Here is a 20,913-nt window from a genome sequence, read left to right on the forward strand (position 1 = left end):
AAGCTTCAGTGGTTGGGCTAAACAGTAAATTAGATACAGGTATAGATAGTAGAGATGGATTCGAAGATAAACCTGAGCAATTAAACAGAAGGCACCACAGAGATATAGGAATGAAAAATATGAAAAGGAGATTACAAGACATGGAGAACAAAATAAAAAGACAACATATGTTAACTTGGAGTTTCAAACAAGAAAATAATATTGAAAACTTTCCAGAATTGACAAAAGAGGCAAATCCTAAGATATAGGAAGTATGAATCCCAATCAGTGAACCCCCAGAAAAAATCAGAGTCAAACTACTACAGAAGGATGACAGTTAGATTAACATCGGCAACAGCACAAGCTGGAAGACAGTAGGATAATATCCTGAGGCTAACAAGGGTAACTGTCATACCCAACCAAACTAATATTTACAGAAGAAATATTTTCTACTATCACGTCCTCACTGAAATAAGTACTAAGTGGTATTTTGACAGGAAATTAAATCAAAAAGAAGAAAATGGGGCACAAGAAAGACATCAGCAAATAAATAAATGTGCAGGTATAAATAATAAGTATTGCTACCCAAGAGGGAGAGTAACAACTAATGCTGGAGGCTTAAAATATGCAAAACTAAAATACTGAACATAGTAACATTGGAGTTGGAAAAGTGAAGAGTTAAAGTGTTCCAAAGGTCTCACATTGTACAAGAGGAGGGTAGAGAAAATGGTTAGCTTTATATTTTTTTAAATTTGCATCAGATCAGCCTAATTCTTTTTATTTTTATTTTTGGCAGGGTTGGGTCTTTGTTGCTACGCACAGGCTTTCTTTAGTTGCTGTGAGTGGGGGGCTACTCTTCATTGTGGTGTGCAGGCTTCTCATTGCAGTGGCTTCTCTTGTTGTGGAGCACGGGCTCTAGGCGCGTGGGCTTCAGCTGTTGTGGCACGCAGGCTCAGTAGTTGTGGCTCGCAGGCTCTAGAAAGCAGGCTCAGTAGTTGTGGTGCATGGGCTTAGCTGCTCCGTGGCATGTGGGATCTTCCCAGACCAGGGATTGAACCCATGTCCTCTGCATTGGCAGGCGGATTCTTAACCACTGCACCACCAGGGAAGCCCCAAAATGGTTAACTTTAGACTTAGTTAAATTAAGTACATGTTTATCATATCAAGGGAAACCAAAAGTTTGAATGTTTAAGATAACCAGGTACACGTAACAAACTAAAATATATGACAGTATGCTGAAAGCCAACAAATATGTGTGGATACTAATATAAACCCCTCTGTGTTTCACGAACTCCCACTCTTCCGCAGAGTATTTCGCACATTGTATATAACAAGTGCCCACTTGACATATGAGACAATGAGAGTGCCATTTTCCATCCATATAATATTGCAAAAAGCTTAGATTAATATTTTCTTCTTGTACCCCAACGAATTATCCTGCTCTTTACTTTGCCAAGGTAGAGATATATGCCCAGGATTCTACAGTAGGGACAGCTTCCCCAGATATTCACATAATAAACCGTGAATTAACTAAGCAAAGAACAGGTTAAGTGAAGTGTGTTCCAAAGAGATGTAAGAGCATGAGTAAAAGCCAAAGGGATAAAACAGCATGGTTTGTGTAGGAAAACTAAAAGCAGTTTGAAATTTGCAGTTCTGAACTGCTAGGGCACAAAGCTCATCTCCCAGGCATTCACTTCTAAAAACCAACAGGAGACATCCTTATCTCTAATGCAGGAGATAAAGCTGCCAATGGATCCCAGTCTCTTTTCCACCTTCCTCTCCTCACAGTAATCAGTGTCCGGTACTCACCATATGTGAAGATGCCTAAATTGGAAAGTAGACAGGGTTTTACTGTTTGGCCCCAAAGGAACATGAAATCTGAGTTACATTTTATTGCACAAAATGAATTTCCAGGGCTTCCCTGGTGGTGCAGTGGTTGAGAGTCCGCCTGCCGATGCAGGGGACACGGGTTTGTGCCCCGGTCCGGGAAGATCCCACATGCCGCGGAGCGGCTGGGCCCGTAAGCAATGGCCGCTGAGCCTGCGCGTCCGGAGCCTGTGCTCCGCAACGGGAGAGGCCACAACAGTGAGAGGCCCGCGTACCGCAAAAAAAAAAAAAAAAAAAAAAAAAAAAGAATTACCATTGCACAGACGCACTTTTACAACGCCTTTTCTCAGAATGTATCTCAGTATAATACAAGTAATCAAGATAGTGACTTTCAATAAGTAGTAATACAATTCCATAGACTGCTGAAAGCATATATACACTATTGGTGATACATAAGATGAGGCCCATATTGCTTAGTGCCTAATACTGCTTTCCCTTTCACTCTCCAAAATGAAAGCTAAAACAGCTGGCACCCCAAAAGTGGAAGTAAGATTCTCTTGCCCCAACAATTGCTTAATAGACATCAGGCAATTAGCACCCATTACTTAATAAAGAGTTCACAAAGTAATTAAGTTTTCCATACTCTTGAAGTCAAACTGAAGCTTTTAATCAACAAACTCAGATCCTAATGATTGCACTCCAGCCTAGCCAATTAATTACTCTGTACCAACCTTCTTAAATTGTATTCAGTTGTTTATTCATGTATTTGTTCACTCAGTCAGTCATTCAATTAGTCAATGAGTGTTAACTATGTACTGGGGTGGGCGGGGGGAGGATTTCCCTGGCAGTCCAGTGGTTAAGACTCTGCACTGCCAATGCAGGGAATGCAGGTTCCATCATCCCTGGTCGGGAACTAAGATCCCACATGGCATGCAGCTCGGCCAAAAAAAAAAAAACTAGGCATTAGTGCTGCCATCTCGTGATGAAAACAGATGTTCCTTCCCAATACGACATAACACTTCCCCCGCTTGTTACTATTTAATCTCAAGAACCATGACTTTCATTAACTAAAATTCTCTTCATATTGTTTTGTTTAAAATTCTGAGTAATACAAATAAGACACACACCCAAGTACCTATAATGTAAGTTTGCTCCAAATCTAAACAATTGGGATAAGAAAACACACACTTACACAGTAGGTGTTCAATAAATGTCTGTTAATATCAATTATGATCATAAAAAAGATCTAAAATACACAGTAATTAGCTTGTAATGGTTTTCAAGCAAGTGTCCAAAGTCACATGTGTATAAAGTGCTACTTTTATCTAGATTATGTACTTGAATGAGGTAAGAAATTTTTTTAAATCCTATACTACCTTTGTTTCTATTTTAACTGTCATCATGAAAAGAAATTACAGATTTGTCATTATGAAGGAATAATCAGGAATACGTAATATTAGATACATGGTACAAAATGTATTAATTTACTTCTTTTTGACAAATACTGCTGGGTTCTGTGAGGGATATAAAGGCAAACAAGACATATTGATAGTTCTGCCCTCATAAGCTTATAATCTAGTGGAGGAAAAAAAGATACAAAGATAACAGAAACAAAGGAAAATACAATCGAACTATAAATGTAGAGGCCCATGTATTATTATATTGAGGAAAATACCCAATTCAAAATCATTTTTTAAGTAAAGCTTTAAGTAAGTAACATCAATTAAATTTAAGTAAGGCTGTGCTGAAGTAAAGCATACAACTGTGGCTCTCACTGATCACTAAATTTTGTAGGCATCTATGATTCAATACTCCAACTAATTAATAAGAAACCATTTAAATTTCCTTAAAACATGGTCAAATTCATCAACAATTTAAGGTTCTTTACAGCATCACATGGCCCAATCTTCCACTCCATTCAAAACCCTCGCAGTGTATGTAAAGGCAAAAGCACACAATTAAATGATTGTTGAATTGTAGAGTTGACTTAATAAAAAATCTCACCTATTTAGGCACAGATCATTTTGTGATGCTCACATGAAAAATAAAGTACATGAACAAATGTCAAAGATCATGGTTAGTAATATATTTTACAATGCAGAAGTAAACTGGCATCTATAAAATACAGAATGACTCCTGGATTTAATATGAGGTTGTCATATTTCTCAAACTGCAGTCAAAATATTTTATTTCCTTTAGACAGCTGAAGTGAAACTATAGCTTACAAATATTTTTCTAGGCTTAAAGACAGAGCACTGAATTTACTTAAAAACTAATAGCACCTTGTCAACATTTCTAAAAGAGCGGTAATTTTCTAAAGCTACAGTATACAAAATTTGAATGCTAGTGTTTTTCTTATCCTTATTCGAAGACTATGACTAATTGTATATAGGTTATTCAATGAAGGGACAATATGAGGATGTAGCATAAAACTAAAGCAGACTACTTTTTAAATTCAGTAGCACTGTAGCTCTTTTGACACTTCCACTGACTTTAAGTAAGTAATAGATTGTTATATTCATTGCCTCAGAGTCTCAGAGTCAAGGTACAAATCTACTTTGTGGAACTGGCAAAGTATTATAACTGTAGATTTCGCCATCTTTCAGGTCTACTAAGAAATTTTGCTTTCTTCAAAATATTTTAAATTACTCTGAAGGTCAATTACAATCTTGCATGAAAGTTAATATCTTACTAAAAACAAGGAAACAAAAATAAAAGTTTAGATTGCAATCCAAGTAGTTTTTTTTCATTTGCATGTCCTATCTGATAGAATATATTATTAAAGAACATGCTTTTTATCCTAAAGCTAATAGAATGAATTTTAGGTTTAACTTTATGCTGTTATTTATACTAGAATCACCATAAATATGACAGTTCAAACGTCATTTTATCTAAGTACTTATTCATTGTTTATAATCAATTTTCAAATCATTATGGATTTTTAAGAGACAAAGTCAAGGAAAGCATACTAAAAAATGCATCCCATGCCCTATCTCAGTCCGCTTCAAATTAAACTTTTTATTTCTTATATTAATAGTATCAAGGTAGTATTTTTTTTGTTCTTTTCCCAAGCTTTGTTTTTGTTGTTTTGCTTGTTGAATGTCCTCTTAATTTACAATGTCTCCTTGCAAACATTAGTGAAATTGATCTGTGCTGTAGTGAAATTTTTAAAAGCTAACTTCAGTATGCAATTTCTCTCTTCTCTCCCACACCAAAATGAATTAATAACCTTTGTAAACGTCTCTCTCACTCTTCATCTTGTGTTCTACTTGGCTAAACAAAAAATTCCCTGGAAGGGATGATATTTCTTTGATGTTGTGTTTGACTCTTCCATAAAATTGAAAGAGGCAAACTTCATTTTGCTGCTCATCTAACACAATATATACTGCCCTGCAAAAGCAGTTCTCAAACATGAGTGTGGAGTTATAAAGATGCACTAAAATACAAAGTTTTTTATTCAAAACCTACCACAGGCTTTAGACGTTTTGCCTTCAAAACAAAAAAGGTTTATTTCCACAATTCTCATAATTTTCACTCTTCTCTTTTTACTTAGTCAATAAAGTAATAAAAGCACCATATTTTCAATGGTTAATATTTATCAATTTCTATTTTCTGCAAATTAGAATATGAGGAAACGCAGCATATTCTCTTTGAATATCAGCTATTCTTATATAAATTTTAAACCTGAACTGTTCAATGCAGTATTACTAAGTAGAGAATGTTTGTTGAGAATGGAAACCCTTTGCTTTTTACTATACATACATTTTGAGCAGAGTCAAATATTTTCTCTCCCATTTATTCCTTTATATCCACAATTAAAATAGAACCTACCATCCAATGATTAACAACTCAATTTAAAAATTCAATTTTAAAAGTCTACTGTCCTTCACGGGGAGGGGGAAGGGTAAGCTGGGACAAAGTGAGAGAGTGGCACTGACATGTATACACTACCAAATGTAAAATAGGTAGCTAGTGGGAAGCAGCCACATAGCACAGGGAGATCAGCTCAGTGTTTTGTGACCACCTAGAGGGGTGGGATAGGGAAGGTAGGAGGGAGACGCAAGAGGGAGGGGATATGGGGATATATGTATACGTACAGCTGATTCACTTTGCTATACAGCAGAAATTAACACAACATTGTAAAGCAATTATACTCCAATAAAGATTAAAAAAAAATAAAGTCTACTGTCCTTATACCAAATGACTTTGGTTATATCAAAGCACAACAAAAAAACATTTCAAAAATACAAAGCTTTCTAGCCCATTTAAAAATGAAGCCAAATACGCAGTGGTTGAGAGTCTACTTGCGGATGCAGGGGACATGGGTTCGTGCCCCGGTCCGGGAAGATCCCACATGCCACGGAGCGGCTAGGCCCGTGAGCCATGGCCACTGAGCCTGCGCGTCCGGAGCCTGTGCTCCACAACGGGAGAGGCCACAACAGTGAGAGGCCCGCGTACCGCAAAAAAAAAAAAAAAAAAAAAAGAAGCCAAATAAATTCAACACTGGATAAAGCATGGTGCTCACCAATACAGAAAATCCTTAATATGTGTGCATTGCCAAGTGTTCAGCATCCCCTATATCTCTAATCAGTCTTGTTTATTAACACATTGTTTCTAGTAATAGAATGCCTTATGGATACTTTTTTTCAATGTTTAACTTACTATGGATTCTTGTGAAACCAAGTGGTGAGAGACTAGGTAAAGATAAACCCAAGTGCAGATGACCTTTATAACGGCCTGTGAAATTAGACATCAGTGCCATCCCCCTTCATCAGAGGAACTATCAACTTCTTCTCAGTATAACTGCTACAGTGCAGTCCAGTCTGGCAGCAGTGGAACTGAAACCAGAGGAAGAACAGCACTAGCGCCCTCTTTGAATCTGTTAACCGAGCACCTGCTCTGCCTGTCATGGCGATTTTTGTCAAGGACACCCAGCTCCTGCTCTACAAAGAGGCATGCACTACGGTGAAGGAATCAGTGTGTTCAAGAACACAGAGGCAGCAAAAGATAAGAGAGAACAGGATCCATATGTACCACAGTTGTTTTTGTTTTGTTTTGGGTTTTTTTTTGCGGTACGTGGGCCTCTCACTGTTGTGGCCTCTCCCGTTGAGAAGCACAGGCTCCGGACGCGCAGGCTCAGCGGCCACGGCCCACAGGCCCAGCCACTCCGCGGCATGTGGGATCTTCCCGGACCGGGGCACGAACCCGTGTCACCTGCGTCGGCAGGCGGACTCTCAACCACTGCGCCACCAGGGAAGCCCACCACAGTTGTTTTGTGACTAGAATTTATTTCTTTGAGGCATGGTACTGAAACTCAAAGATATTTTAATGGGAATCAAATTATTCTATACGCAAGGAAAGAAAGCTGGCAGAACCTATTTTCAACATTTTAAGGAATCACACTGTTCTAAGAAAGGGAAAAGGAAAGGAATGCTCACTGGCAGCCAAATAGACAGTGTTCTCCATGGGAAGGTGGAATAAAATAATGTATAAAATGAGGGTAGAAATGCACATAATTTTTGTATACATGTCCCCCAAAAATGAGACCACTGATATAGACATTACTTTGCTTTCTTCTGACTTTAATCAGGATCATTTACTTACCTCCAACAAGGTAAGATCTGCCTTATCCACACGAGACCAATTTAAAGGTATTTTGAGACTCACAGGGCCTTTAATTTAGTAATCACGTTCCATTCGTCTAGAAGACCTCTAGTTGACCAGTAGGTTATTGTCCTGCTTTCAGAAACTCCTGCCTAGGTTTTCAATCCTTGTTCCCCAGTTTTTAAGCCTGGGTTCCTGATCTAGACTGATAATACCCAATTCCCATCATAACTGTGATACCATAAATGGAAAAGGATATATTTATTATCCTGAATCCCTAGTTTGTTTGTGTGCTTGCTTGTTTTCACAAAAACAGTATAAATGAACCACACTGTTTGCGTGGCAGCACAACCCTGAAAAAGGGGAAAGTAACTCAAGGAGGAATAACTACCCATTCTGTTGAGTTTTGTTACCTAAATTGGGACTGCTGATATATTTCCACCTCACTGGTACACATCTGTCTTATATATTTGAGCATCTCATTCCACAACAAGTAAACAAAATAAAAATATCCCCAAGCATTGGAAATTTAGAGCAAGGAAGGAAGCTAAGAGATTATCTATCTAGTCCAACCCTCTTCTGTCTTCTAAGACTGAAAACAGAAATTAAAAGTCAAGTTTAAAACCTTAAATACCAATTTGATCAAGGTCAGCAACAAAGTTTATGAACTTAAACTGGTATGCAAATCATACTTTGAGGAGCATTGCTTTAGAACAAAACAGACAATACTTTGGGGATTCCTAGTTTCTTTATCTTGCTACCAAAGATGCTCTGAGAATATCTGTCTAAAAGCAGAACACACTACACTTCTAAATAAGTCCCTGTATTTGTCAATCTAGCAATCCTATTCAGAAAATGAAATGAACTAGTTAAAGTTCATTTCAGTCAGTTCACACTGACTTCTAACATTCATTCCTTTTTTTACCCTATGTTGCTCACATCTATTTAATAAGATCTAGAATTTTCACTAAAGATGAAGGCTAGCTTGCCAGTTTTTTCACTGCCAGAATCTACCTCAATTTTTAAAAATTTATTCACTCTGTGCCATTCTTCTAACTTCTAGCACTTTTTAAAAAATAAATTTTCAAGTATTATTCAGTGACTATGAATATACCAACAATTCTCTTTAAAAGCCAAGCATATAATTCAGTGATGCCAAAAACAACAATGCCTTCATTGTTTTACGGAGAGGTGAATGGTATTGGGGTGGAGGGTGGGGGGTGTGTGTGTATGAAAAGAAATCCATGTACGGCTCATACACAGAAAATGGCAATTTCCTGGAATAATACATTAATCCAAATGCTTAAGTATTTAAGTTTAGTTCAGTTGAAATCAGTTGAAATGGAAATATGCGGTAAATGAATGGAAACAAGGGTCATAAACTTAGGAGAAAGGCGGGCATTTTTAGACCAGTTTAGGTTTAAACTCACCAAATTGGACTATTTTTTAACTTTAAATAAAACTTTTTATCACAATAAGACAGAGTATTAAAACTGACTTCCAGAATTGTCCAAATTATTTTTTAACATGATTTAAATTTTTTTCGCATTTCTTTAACTGTCAAGTTTTCATTGGTTAAGTTTATCCAAACTACTAAATTTTCATTTTAGAACTTAGTTTGTACTTATACACCAGAGTGCCCCAAAATTGATCCAGGTTCACCAGGATGCCTTTCTCTAAGCCCTAATGGCTTATAACTTCCCTTTAAAATGAGTATCTTTTAATTAAGTTGTCATTCAAAAAGATAATCTGGAGAAAAAATTATTAATTAAATATCTATAAATTCTTCATTTCTGTTACAGTGTAGTAATGTATCATCTAATTTATAGTGGTCTATCAACTGAGTAAGACTTAGTTTCTTGTTCTCAGACATAGTTGACTGCAACTCACAAAGCAACAGCTGGCTGAAGTACAGAATTAACTTGTATAGCAGAACAAGCACAGAAGTCACTAAGGATTAATAGAAATTAACTGTCATTTGGACATACTTGAGCCTTTTTAATAGTAAGGTCATAAAGATTCACTGTCCATTTGAAAATCTTTTTGCAAGTGTTACTGTAGAATTAAAGGCCTGAAGACTTTAACAGTAAACGGCAAAATGTCCCTTGAATTGAATATTTAACAAGATTGATTTTTATTATGTACTAGATACAAACTTTTTGTTATTACCATAGCACTTAAGTTACAATAGAATCAACAGGGAAATGTTTTTAAATGCACAAAATGTTCCTTTCTGCAACTTCAGCTGAATATGTCTATTACTTAAAATAAGGTCAGTCTAATACTTAAAATAAGGTCAAGTTGTTTGCTCTCTAGTAGAAACTTTATTACACTCTCTATAAAGTAATCATGACAAATCAGGAGGGACTGGGGACAGGGAGTTAAGGAAAGGTTACCTCTGATTCACACCTGGTAGGTTGTAATATTCACGTTCTCAACACAGAGATTTGGTAGATCAATCAGATTTACTAAATGAACAGCTGGCTATGACTTGCCCATAATTCTTCATTTAAATATATGCAGGCCTTCTTTTAATAATTTATGAAAACTAGGAATAGCAGGTCCAATCCGAAAGAAAGATTATTGTTCTAACCCAACTGAGAAACCCCAGTGAACAATAAACATCAATCATACACATTCTTAATGAGAGAAATGTCAAACTTTGATTTTTCACATTTCCATTACTACATAAAATATTACATACATTTACATAATGATTTATTACAAATTATCTTATTTTCCATTCTTAGTAAATCTGCCAAGGTACTAACATATTATGCTTCCACAAAATGGATATTCAAATTTCCTGCAATACACACACCTCTCCACACTAACAGTAAGTTTCATTTCTAATTACAAGATACTTCCTCTCTCTGATGGTCCTTCCTTATTCTAAGCCAAATGGAAGAGGCCAAAAGATACACAACTTGAAGCAAAAACAACAACACTATGGCTACTGAAATGTCTTACAAGAAGAATAGATCTGGATTTATACTTGACTCTTTCTCTAAAACACTAACCTCCCTGATATAGTGGTCTATACATGTTTTCTAAGTTTCCCAATTAATACAGAAGCAATACATGGTAATCTCTCTCTTTTTTTTTTGGCCGCTTCACAGAGCATGTGGGATTTTAGTTCCCCAACTAGGGACTGAACCCATGCCCCCTACAGTGGAAGCGTGGAGTCAACCACTGGACCACCAGGGAAGTCCCAATACATGGTAATCTCTTGATCAGAGGACAGAGTAACAGGGAAATATAAATAGCAATCTCACCACCCAGAAGTAACAGCATTCTAAATCAAAGAAATTTTATATTAGAGGGGATCGGAAGTCCAAAAGCTCTTTAAAAGTTAACATGAACAGCCATTTAGAAAGAAAAGTCCAGAATCAAAGAGGACTTTAATCCCACTTCAGTTATTGCCATGCAAAAAGGCCACCAAAAAACTGGAGAGAAGCTGCCTCTAAACTACTATTCTCCAAAAGGAGAGGAAAAGAAAAACACAAGCACATAAAATAACAATTTTCCTAACAGAATCAAAATAGAATCAGGCTTTCTATACATCTTCCCTGCTTTGAGTATTCAACAGAGTGGAAGAGATCTGCTGGCTCATTCCTTCTTGAAGGATGCTCATACTGTTGCCACAATAGGGAAAGAGGAAACAGAAAACCAACCAGGTCCTTAGAGGTCTTATCACCCTCCAAAATAAAAGCTTTCTGAAGTGATGAGAGTTTGAAAATTCTTTTCATTTTACACCTTGCACTTGTTTCATTTTTTCTACAGGCGCTGATAAAGCACTATGTGTGAGTTAGGTTTTGTCACACAGCTAGAATTCCAACAGCATGTGCTTAGGTGACTGAATTACTTTGTTTATTCAATCTCCTATTTCCAAAGATTTTTCACATCATTTCAAAGAAGATTTAGGTGAATAGCCCTGCCAATCATAGAAAATAACCATCAAAACAATCCATGAGAAAGAATTACATGGCAAAAGTTAAAATCATACTTAAAACTCCTTTTTGAGACCAGCATAAAAGGAGATTTTTCCTATTCCTAAACTCTAGACTTCTACTTCAACAAGTCATTCATCTGCAAGTTAATGGGATACAGTCAGGATAAGGTAACCACCTTTCCTGTTACAGGCCCCAAACCCTTTTTTTAAAAAAAACAATACTATGTTGCACTTTAATAAAAACATATCCTAAATCAAATCTGAATATGATTTCATAGTTGTACAAATAAATTTATTACCTGTAATCCTAAAAGATCAATTTAAGAACATTCTCACGTGAATTAACATGAAAGCATATAGGAACTTTAACAAGTTTGGTTTTTTTTTAATACATCCAACGTAGTAATCATTTAAAAATGTATAAAAATATAACAAGTAGAAACATTTTAGAATCTATGTCCTTCTGTCTCTCCCCTAGTTTTCACATGTCCACCCACAACCATCCCCGCCAGCTCACCCATCAAACTCACCAAGTCATCTAATGAGCTGTGCCAGTTTCCTGCAGAGATGTACTTCATGAACAACAGAACATAGCCCAATTAAAACGCAGCCCAGTACACAAAACAATTCTTAAAGCTTAAACAAACCCTTACTTAATGATAAGAAAAACCAACCTTCACACATACCACACAGAAAACGTTAACGAAAAGGAAAACGTAAAAGTGAAAGTTCCAGATTCAAGCAAAGTAAAGAACAACCAATAAGAAACATAAGACTCTGGGCTTCCCTGGTGGCACAGTGGTTGAGAGTCCGCCTGCCGATTCAAGGGACGCGGGTTCGTGCCCTGGTCTGGGAAGACCCCACATGCCGCAGAGCGGCTGGGCCCGTGAGCCATGGCCGCTGAGCCTGCGCGTCGGGAGCCTGTGCTCCGCAACGGGAGAGGCCACAACAGCGAGAGGCCCGCATACCGCAACAACAAAAAAAAAGAAACATAACACTCTAAAGACTTACCCGCTACTCACACATCCAAGCTATCTCTTTCACAGTCGGATAATCATATTTTTATTTGCAGTGAATCAGGGCAGGCAATTTCTCTAAATACATCAAAAGTCTTTCTTTTGCAGACAAAATCAGCTATGCAGTGAAATGGAAGGAGGCTAGGCCAAGCATCCTCCACACAAAAATACCTGCTTTTTCGGCACCGCATGAATGCCTGGAAAATTCCTTCATTACCTTGTAGTTTTGTAATAACACTAATTCCTGATAAAATATGACATCTGGAATAAGTATCTTAAATCAGAAGTCTTACTGCCACATCCTAATCTGAGCTATTGGAATAAAGAAATGTATGGAAAATCTCAGTCATGAGCTATTAACCGATGAAGAAAAAAGATGCAGGATGATGGTAATAAACCAAGTTCTGCCGACTTTAGTTTTGGAGTCATCAAAGCAGCCCTGGGACTGATGTAGTAGAAAAAGAGGTCTCAATTAACTATAAATTCGCTGTAAGAACTTAAAATGTTGCATTTTTAGTTCAATGACAATCTAAAATGCTTAGTTTACATTCTGGATCAACTGGATGATGATCCTACAACCAAATCTAACATCTGAGCTCAGTGGAGTCCTGACAACCGTACTGGCACAAAGCAGAAATGCTGGAACTGCAGGAGCAAAGGGAGAGAAGTTGGAGCAGAGGAGGAGCACTGACTCATCACACCACCCCTGCGCTCATGACTAACTCAAAACAGTTATCACCCAGCTCATAAAATGAATGCTGTTTATTTGAAGTGCACTGGTTTTTAGCTTTGTCTTTTATTTTGTTTTGGTTTTACAGGTATATGAGAGCTCTAAGTACAAGGAACTTAGACACAGTTTTTTGTTAAGTTGTATCGTAATCAAATAATTTAAGGAAATAATTATATAGCATCTAAAAGATAAACAAGTTAATTTTTATTGCATTATTAATTTATAATTACTTTTATTAACCATCTAATACCAACCTTCAATAATGCAAGTCAACATGGTTGAGGGAAGAACTAAAAAGATCATGTGGATTACACTTTAACAGCATTACCAGAAGTGGTATGTTTGTTAGTAAAGGCAATATATATATATACACACACACATATATACATACACACACATATATATGTATATACACACACACAAATACATATACAAAATAAATATAAAACAAGCAATATTTCCTATTTTCCTTTCGGCTACCTTAAAGGCATCTTAGAGACACAATCATGACTTAACTAGAACAACTGAGTGGGATTTTATAGTCAGTCCCTGTGGTAGGTAGAAAAACACCATCCTCCCCACCAAAAATATATGTCCATGTGCTAATCCCTCCATCCTATGAATCTATTACATTATATGGCAAAGGGAAATTAAGGTTGTAATTGGAATTAAGGTTGCTAATCAGCTGATCTTAAAATGAGATTATCCTGGATGATCCAGGTGAGTCCAATATAATCACAAGGATCCTTAAAAGCGGGAGGAGGCAAAGAGCTCAGAGCAATGTGATGTGAGAAGACCTCAACCCACTGTTACCGACTTTGAAGACAGAGAAAGAAGGCAGGAAGCCAAGGAACATGGGCAGCCTCTCTATAATTGAAAGGGCAAGGAAACGAACTCACTCCTAGAGCCTCCAGAAAGGAACACAGCCCTGCTGACACCTTGTTTTTAGCCCAGTGAGGCCCATGTAAGACTTCTGAACTACAGAACTGTAAGAAAACACATTTGTGTTGCTTTAAAGCCACTAAGTTTGTAATAACTTGTTAAAGCCGCTACAGGAAAATAGTACAATCCCTCTATTATTCCATTTTCCCTATGCTATATATATCTCTTGTCCTGACATTTTACAAAATCCAAAAGTTTCATTTTTTAAGTTTATTTCACTGTTTAATATGTATTTCCTGTGAGCTATTTCAAATCCTTTATAGGCTGAGATGGTATAAATTTTTAAAATAAATGATACAACATTGTCAAACGTCCAGAATACCCACAGCACATGAACTTGCAGTAGGTGCTGAGGATACAAAAAATGTATTATAGATTCACCCCTCGCTTACTTACCATGAACCAGATTTTCTGCCAGATGGTAGCTATTTTCTCTTTGAAGCCATTTGATGAAACTGAGCAGGGAGATGACTGGTTAGGAGGCTTAGGAAGAGTAAAAATTTGATGTTGTCACTATGCGTAAGAGGAGGCGGAAAGAGCAAAGCCCAGCTGAGGTTGTTGTGGCAACCCAGGTCCAGGCGTGGGGAAGGTGGACAGTCCCGTGAATTCCGGTATGAAGTCTGTTGGGCAGATGAGTTAGAAAGACAAGAATGCAATGGCATTAAAGGTACTGAAAGAAACAAAGCAAAAAAGAAAAAGGTTCAATCGATCACAAATTAGAAAGCAGACAGGAAGGAAATACAGGAAGCTAAGGCTGACAAATGGCAAGAAAATGTACTGACTTGGGGGCTAGAGATCAGGGAAAAACCAGAAAACAAGAAGAGGACAAATAACAGATTATAAGGGCTGGAAGGTTAAGAAATTAGGGTCAGAGAGTATGACAGTTTCCAACAGGGCAATGGACAGATGGTTCCAGAAGGAACTAAAAAGTCAAAGATCTTGGTCAAATCTAGGCATAATAAAATCACAAGCCTATAAAGAGAAGCTTGATTACTAAGGTTGACACCAAGGAAGATAACCATGCTTTTTCAGGAAACCCCTGGGTGGGTCGGGCATTCTTGGCCACAGAACTCTTGGCTATTTGGATCCAGGCATTTTGATAAGTATGGAAATTATCATAATAAATAAAAAGACTGTCATGTGCACACATCTGCTCCCAAATCCCATAAACAGTATTCAAAATTATAAAAATACAGTTACCAGTAAATATTTTTATCTGGATAATTACATAAAACTATAATTAACAGGTGTAGCTTACGTCACACAGACAAGAACACAAAAGGCAGAAACTGAGTTTCTAGAAATCAAATGATTTTGATATGCAAAATGAATCATGGAAAGGAGAACAAACATTTCTTCTATAGAGACAGGAAAAGAGGAAGAGATGGAAATAAAGGTAAATTCAGACAGGCTGATGTTTTGGTTTAAAGAATTCTCTGTGGGGAGAGATGGGAGAGTTCTATGATTGGGTTGGTGAAATTACACCTGAAATGAACTAGTGAACCCATAGACCACGGGCTCCAAAAAGTCATCCAGCTTCCAAGACAGCACCTTCCTCAGCAGTCTTACCCTCTATCAAAATATAGATCCAGACTAAAATCAAATGCTCTGTTATCTGCTATATTTTTCAGATAGTTCCTAGGTCAAGAGAGATAATGTGTGTTGGTATGCTTTAGGAATTACAAGAGAGAGAATTCTACTTAATAAATGACTTTACAACACTTTCCTTCAATTAAGACCAAAAGAATCTGAAAGCAAGATATGAGTAGATGGATGTTGATTGTAATTTCCAAAATATAAGAACTGCGTTTTTCTCACTGTAGGAATAGCCAAAAAAAAGCCTAATGGCCATCACAAGCCATCAAGAAAGCACAAATAGATACTCTGAAAACATCATGAGAATACTACCTTACTGGTTTTAGACAAGCTGCTCTGAAAGGAACTTCCAAAAGTAAGCAACCTGAAGTCTGCAGAAAATTATTCACAGCTCTAACTTATCTGTAGCTCAAAGAGCAAAACTAAAAAGATATTATAGGAACAAGGTTACTAGTTCAGGACTATGTAAACCAAAGATCAGGTGAAGTCCATAATATCCTAAATCAACAGACAAATCCAACTATACACAGTGAAGTGAGTAAATTAACTTGAGTGAAAATACAGGGTCAATTTCAATTTACCTCTCATCAATTCTGCAGCCTATTCTCAAGACAACTATAAATTTGAACTTCATTATGCTTGCAATAAGATTAAAGCAGATGAAGAATGCAATTTGATCTCAGTGAGTTTGACATCCAGATGCATGAGGTCCACAGCACTGATAAATTCTCTATGTAAGAATCACCCAGTCCAATGAACAATTGGGTTGGATTTTATGAAGTCAATGTATGAAAAATAAACAAGGATTAACCAAAAGAAATCACATTCAATAAAATTTACCACAAACTAACCTTCCTGTGGTTTGGACAAATATCTTTAAAGAAGAAAACTGTAGCAGCACTAACGAAATCATTGTAGCCAGAGGCTAAGTATGAGGGAAGGTGCAAACTTCTGACATGATGTATGATCCTGGAATTGTTCCTTTTACCATTATATTTCAGATTTCAAAGAAAAAAAAAACCTGTAGTGAAAACAGCTAATATTTAATTACTGAGCACCTGCCGTACACTAGACACTTTACTTATTGAATTCTTAGAACAAGCCTTTGAGCTAGTACTATTATTAGCCCTACTTTCCAGAAAGGAAACTAAAGGGAAGAGAAGTAATATTCCCCAAGTCACAAAATTGACAAGTGGCTGAAGCAAGACCTGAACTCACAAAGTTTTACTCCAGAGTCAATGTTGTTAATCATTCCACTATACTGTCTCATAAAAGGTAAGCTTCTCCATGGAAACATTAAAAAAAAATAAAATAAAATCTGAGTAAAGAGAAACAACTATTCACAAAATATCTGCAAGATCAACTCACTCAGGGGTAAGCAAACTTTCTCTGTGAAGGGTCAGATAATATTTCAGGTTTTATGGCCCACATGGCCTCTGTCATAACTACACAACTACTCGTCTCTGCTACTGCAGCCAGTAAGTAACCATAAACAAATGAGCTCTGCTGTGTTCCAATAAAATTTATTTAAAATGTTAAATTTTATTTACAAACACAGGTAATAGGCCAGATTTATCTCAGGGGCGGTAGTTTGCCTACCCAGGCTAGTTCATAAGCAGGAGATTTTAAAAGTTTCAGCAGACATTTTTTTTTTTCAGTAGACTTATGACTCCTATATAAATCAATTACAGAAAAAAATCTGCACAGAAGCTATAAGAAGTAACATCAAGGACCTTCTCAAGGGCAAATAGTTTTATTTGCAGAAAGATTTGTATTTTTAATTATATTGTTAAAATGCACTGTTTTAGTGTTTAGTGCAGCTTTTCTCTTTGCAGTCTCTCATGGACACCTCTAGGTTTTTCTAAATCCCCAGGGCAGGCAGCACCTCCTGCCAAGAACAGGTTTTATAAAGCCACAGCCACTCGCACCAGGGCTGCTGCACAGCCTACATTTGTTCCTGGCCCACATTTACTCCCCATCAATAGCATCTGTACTGTTAGGGTTGGGGTCATAACATTCAGCCAACAAAATCTGATTTCCTGAACAGTAAAGGCAGGAAGCATGAGACTGCATTTTAGTAGAGTAAGCAAATTAAACAGATATAAATGCATCACGCTGAAAATTCAACCTTTTCTGATGCTGACTTTCTAGTTTTTAACCGCTATCCTCCTGGCTACTCACCCAGTTAGGTACAGGGAATAGAACCGTGAACAAGGTTTGCCCTCTGTTCTCATAGATCCCCCAGGCTAACTGAAGTTATGAACAAGAAAATGGAATTTCTTTGATCCTTCTGTCACCCACCTTATTCTTATCTTACCTCTCACCTACAGCTAAAGGTTGCACTATATCTTAAATTACTCCCCTTCCTCTCCGATTCCTAACATTACCTCTCTAATTTAACTTTTACCCACATATTATTTATTTAGTTTACAAATGTTTTTCATCACTTACACCTTTTAGTAAAAACATGTTAAATATGTACCCAATACACATTTTAACTTACAAAATTTGTGTATAAATATATGTAGGTGTATATAAAATCAAATTATACAAGAAAAGTATAAAGGATTAGATAAGCAAATACAGGTTCTAATATTTTCTTCCTATATCCCAATGCTTCATCAAGCACATTCTACATGGAAACTAGATTATGGCCATAGGTTCCAAACTTGGCACTACCAAAATAATTCTTGTAAAGTGAATGATATACTCAAACATATTAATGTATAAAACACTATGAGAACAGTGATGAAGGTATGGTTCATTCAGCTTGGACAACCCACCAGGGAAAGCATACAGTGAAGGTCATACTAAGACTGGGCCTTTAAAGTCATACTGTGTACTAGGAACAGTAAATAGTTCAGTGATATGATACATCCCAGCAAGAACAGCAGCATCAAATGAGAACAAAAAAACAAGCCTGTATAGAGTCCATTACTTCACTACAACATAAATCAGCATCAAAACTAACTTTGTTAGAAACAAAATTTTTAATGAATGAGAACAGTTGTCAACACTGAATTAAAAAGGTAAATTGAGAGACTGATGTCTTGGATTGACTTCTAGGGAAAAGGCAGTCAAAAATAAATGTAATATATAAATATGTTACTTTATACATACACACACACACACACACACACACCCCACACTCTGCATTCAGCATTTTACATTCATAAGGCATCTCAAGAAAAGTCTAAGAAATTTCAAGTCACTAAATGTCTTAATACTCCTATAAAAGCAAGTACTATCTGGCTCAGAATAATACTAAATCTAAAATTAAGCTCAATTATTTGATAACTCACTAATATAAAACTTTACTAAATATTCCAAATTAATTCCAGGAGAATACTTCTGCTTAATTGTCCTGCGTTCAGTATTTCCAATTTTTCATGATGCTCTTCACTTTCCAAATGAGAACACACCATAGGAACTACACATCTTACATGCTTACTCTAGCTTCCAACTTTGTTCTGAACCAGTTATTTTCAGGAATCAATGCACAGAGAATCCTTTGCAGTCATGATATATAAAAAAGTGTAACCACTAAAAACGTGACAGGTGGGAAATGGTTGGGCATTTCGAAGTAGCTTTAACACTTGTAAGGGCAATATGTAGTAATAGTTGCTTCCCTTTGGAATGTTTATCCATGTTGCAGTGGATGACTCCATTTTGTAGGTTTGTTTGTTTGTTTGTGAACAATCTAAATTTTAGGATACCACTGTTCTTTTTTTTTTTTAACATCTTTACTGGAGTACAATTGCTTTACAATGTTGTGTTAGTTTCTGCTGTATAACAAAGTGAATCAGCTATATGTATACATATATCCCCATATCTCCTCCCTCTTGCGTCTCCCTCCCTCCCACCCTCCCTATCCCACTCCTCTAGGTGGTCACAAAGCACTGAGCTGATCTCCCTGTGCTATGTGGCTGCTTCCCACTAGCTATCTGTTTTACATTTGGTAGTGTATACATGTCAGTGCCACTCTCTCACTTCGTCCCAGCTTACCCTTCCCCCTCCCCGTGAAGGACAGTAGACTTTTAAAATTGAAAATCAAAAAACAGTGGCTCTATTTAGATAGACTTTTTCCAACCAAGGATAAGTGCGGAAGTAGTTATGCAAGGTTTGTGCCTTATGATTAAGACATAAATTTTTAATGAGCATTCCAGTTGTGCTGTTAGTCCATCTATAAAAAAAAATTAAACAAATTTGGTTTGTACAAATTATTATGCATTATGAAGTCTCCTTTCTGAAATAAAGACTGCTAATAGTCACTGGTAATCGATATGAAACACATTTCTAGTTGATGATAAAGAGCTATATGTTTTCTAACATTATAGTTTGGCTACCAGAATTCAATACAGCAAATATTTATTTAGTACCTACTGTGCCAGGCCTCAAGGGACAAAAATGGAACTTTTGTGACATTCACTGTCTAGTAGTGACTCAAAATCTGGCATCAAAAAACAACACTGAATTGCCTAGGAAATATAAAAATTAAGGTGCTACTGCTCAAAATGGCAAAATGTTAGGCTATGTTTATAGTTTAGTGCTGGGAAAAATACTGTCTTGTAATTTTCTACCAATTCTATTTTAGAAGTGTATATAATATGAATATGACAAATACAAAACCATTTCACAAGTTTTCACCACTGTGATCATTCCACAGTGAATGACTATTACATGGCATATGATAATCCAATCTGGCTATTAGAGCAGAACAACAAAAACTGTTCCAACTGAGTCATGATATTCACCAGCTACCTACTCATTCATAAACACACCAAGATGGATCCATGCTAGTGATGCAAAACATGCATCACATGCATCACTGGTTACTACTGGATGTTCATGCTATCAGTGCTGACAACAGTGAATTTAACCAAAGTTCTACATAAATTACTTGGTGAGCCACCTCTACCCAATTCATGCCACAAGAGAGAAAGTAAAGAGAGCAGCAGAAATAGGTGGCAGAAACCCAAAGCACTGCCATGCTGAAGGCAGCATTAGGACACCTCTACTTGTTTTTTCTATCTTGTGTTGAGTACACATCAAGAGCAAGAAGCAAATCAGCAGGTTTAATCTTAGGTTAAATTTGAAGACCCTGCACAAATGTACTTCTAACACCTCCACATAAAAACTAGTCACTGCAAGCGAGTAGAAAAGTTGTTGCCTGGGGTTGGGAGATGAGGGAAAGAGGGAAAGGCTGGTAAAAGGATACAAACATTCAGTTATAAGATGAAGCTCTAAGAAGCTAATGTATAACATGG

At 36.7% G+C, this 20,913-nt stretch overlaps 1 protein-coding gene across 3 annotated transcripts in view; it reads right to left on the reverse strand.

Annotated features, from left to right (window-relative positions):
• The window catches only part of DDX10 (DEAD-box helicase 10), a 287,054-nt gene that overhangs the window by 189,588 nt on the left and 76,553 nt on the right, over nucleotides 1-20,913 (reverse strand). The window lies entirely within an intron of this gene.

The sequence above is a fragment of the Monodon monoceros genome, unplaced genomic scaffold, assembly GCF_005190385.1.
Source record: "Monodon monoceros isolate NGI ecotype Baffin Bay Population unplaced genomic scaffold, NGI_Narwhal_1 Super_Scaffold_7, whole genome shotgun sequence".
Taxonomy (NCBI): domain Eukaryota; kingdom Metazoa; phylum Chordata; class Mammalia; order Artiodactyla; family Monodontidae; genus Monodon; species Monodon monoceros.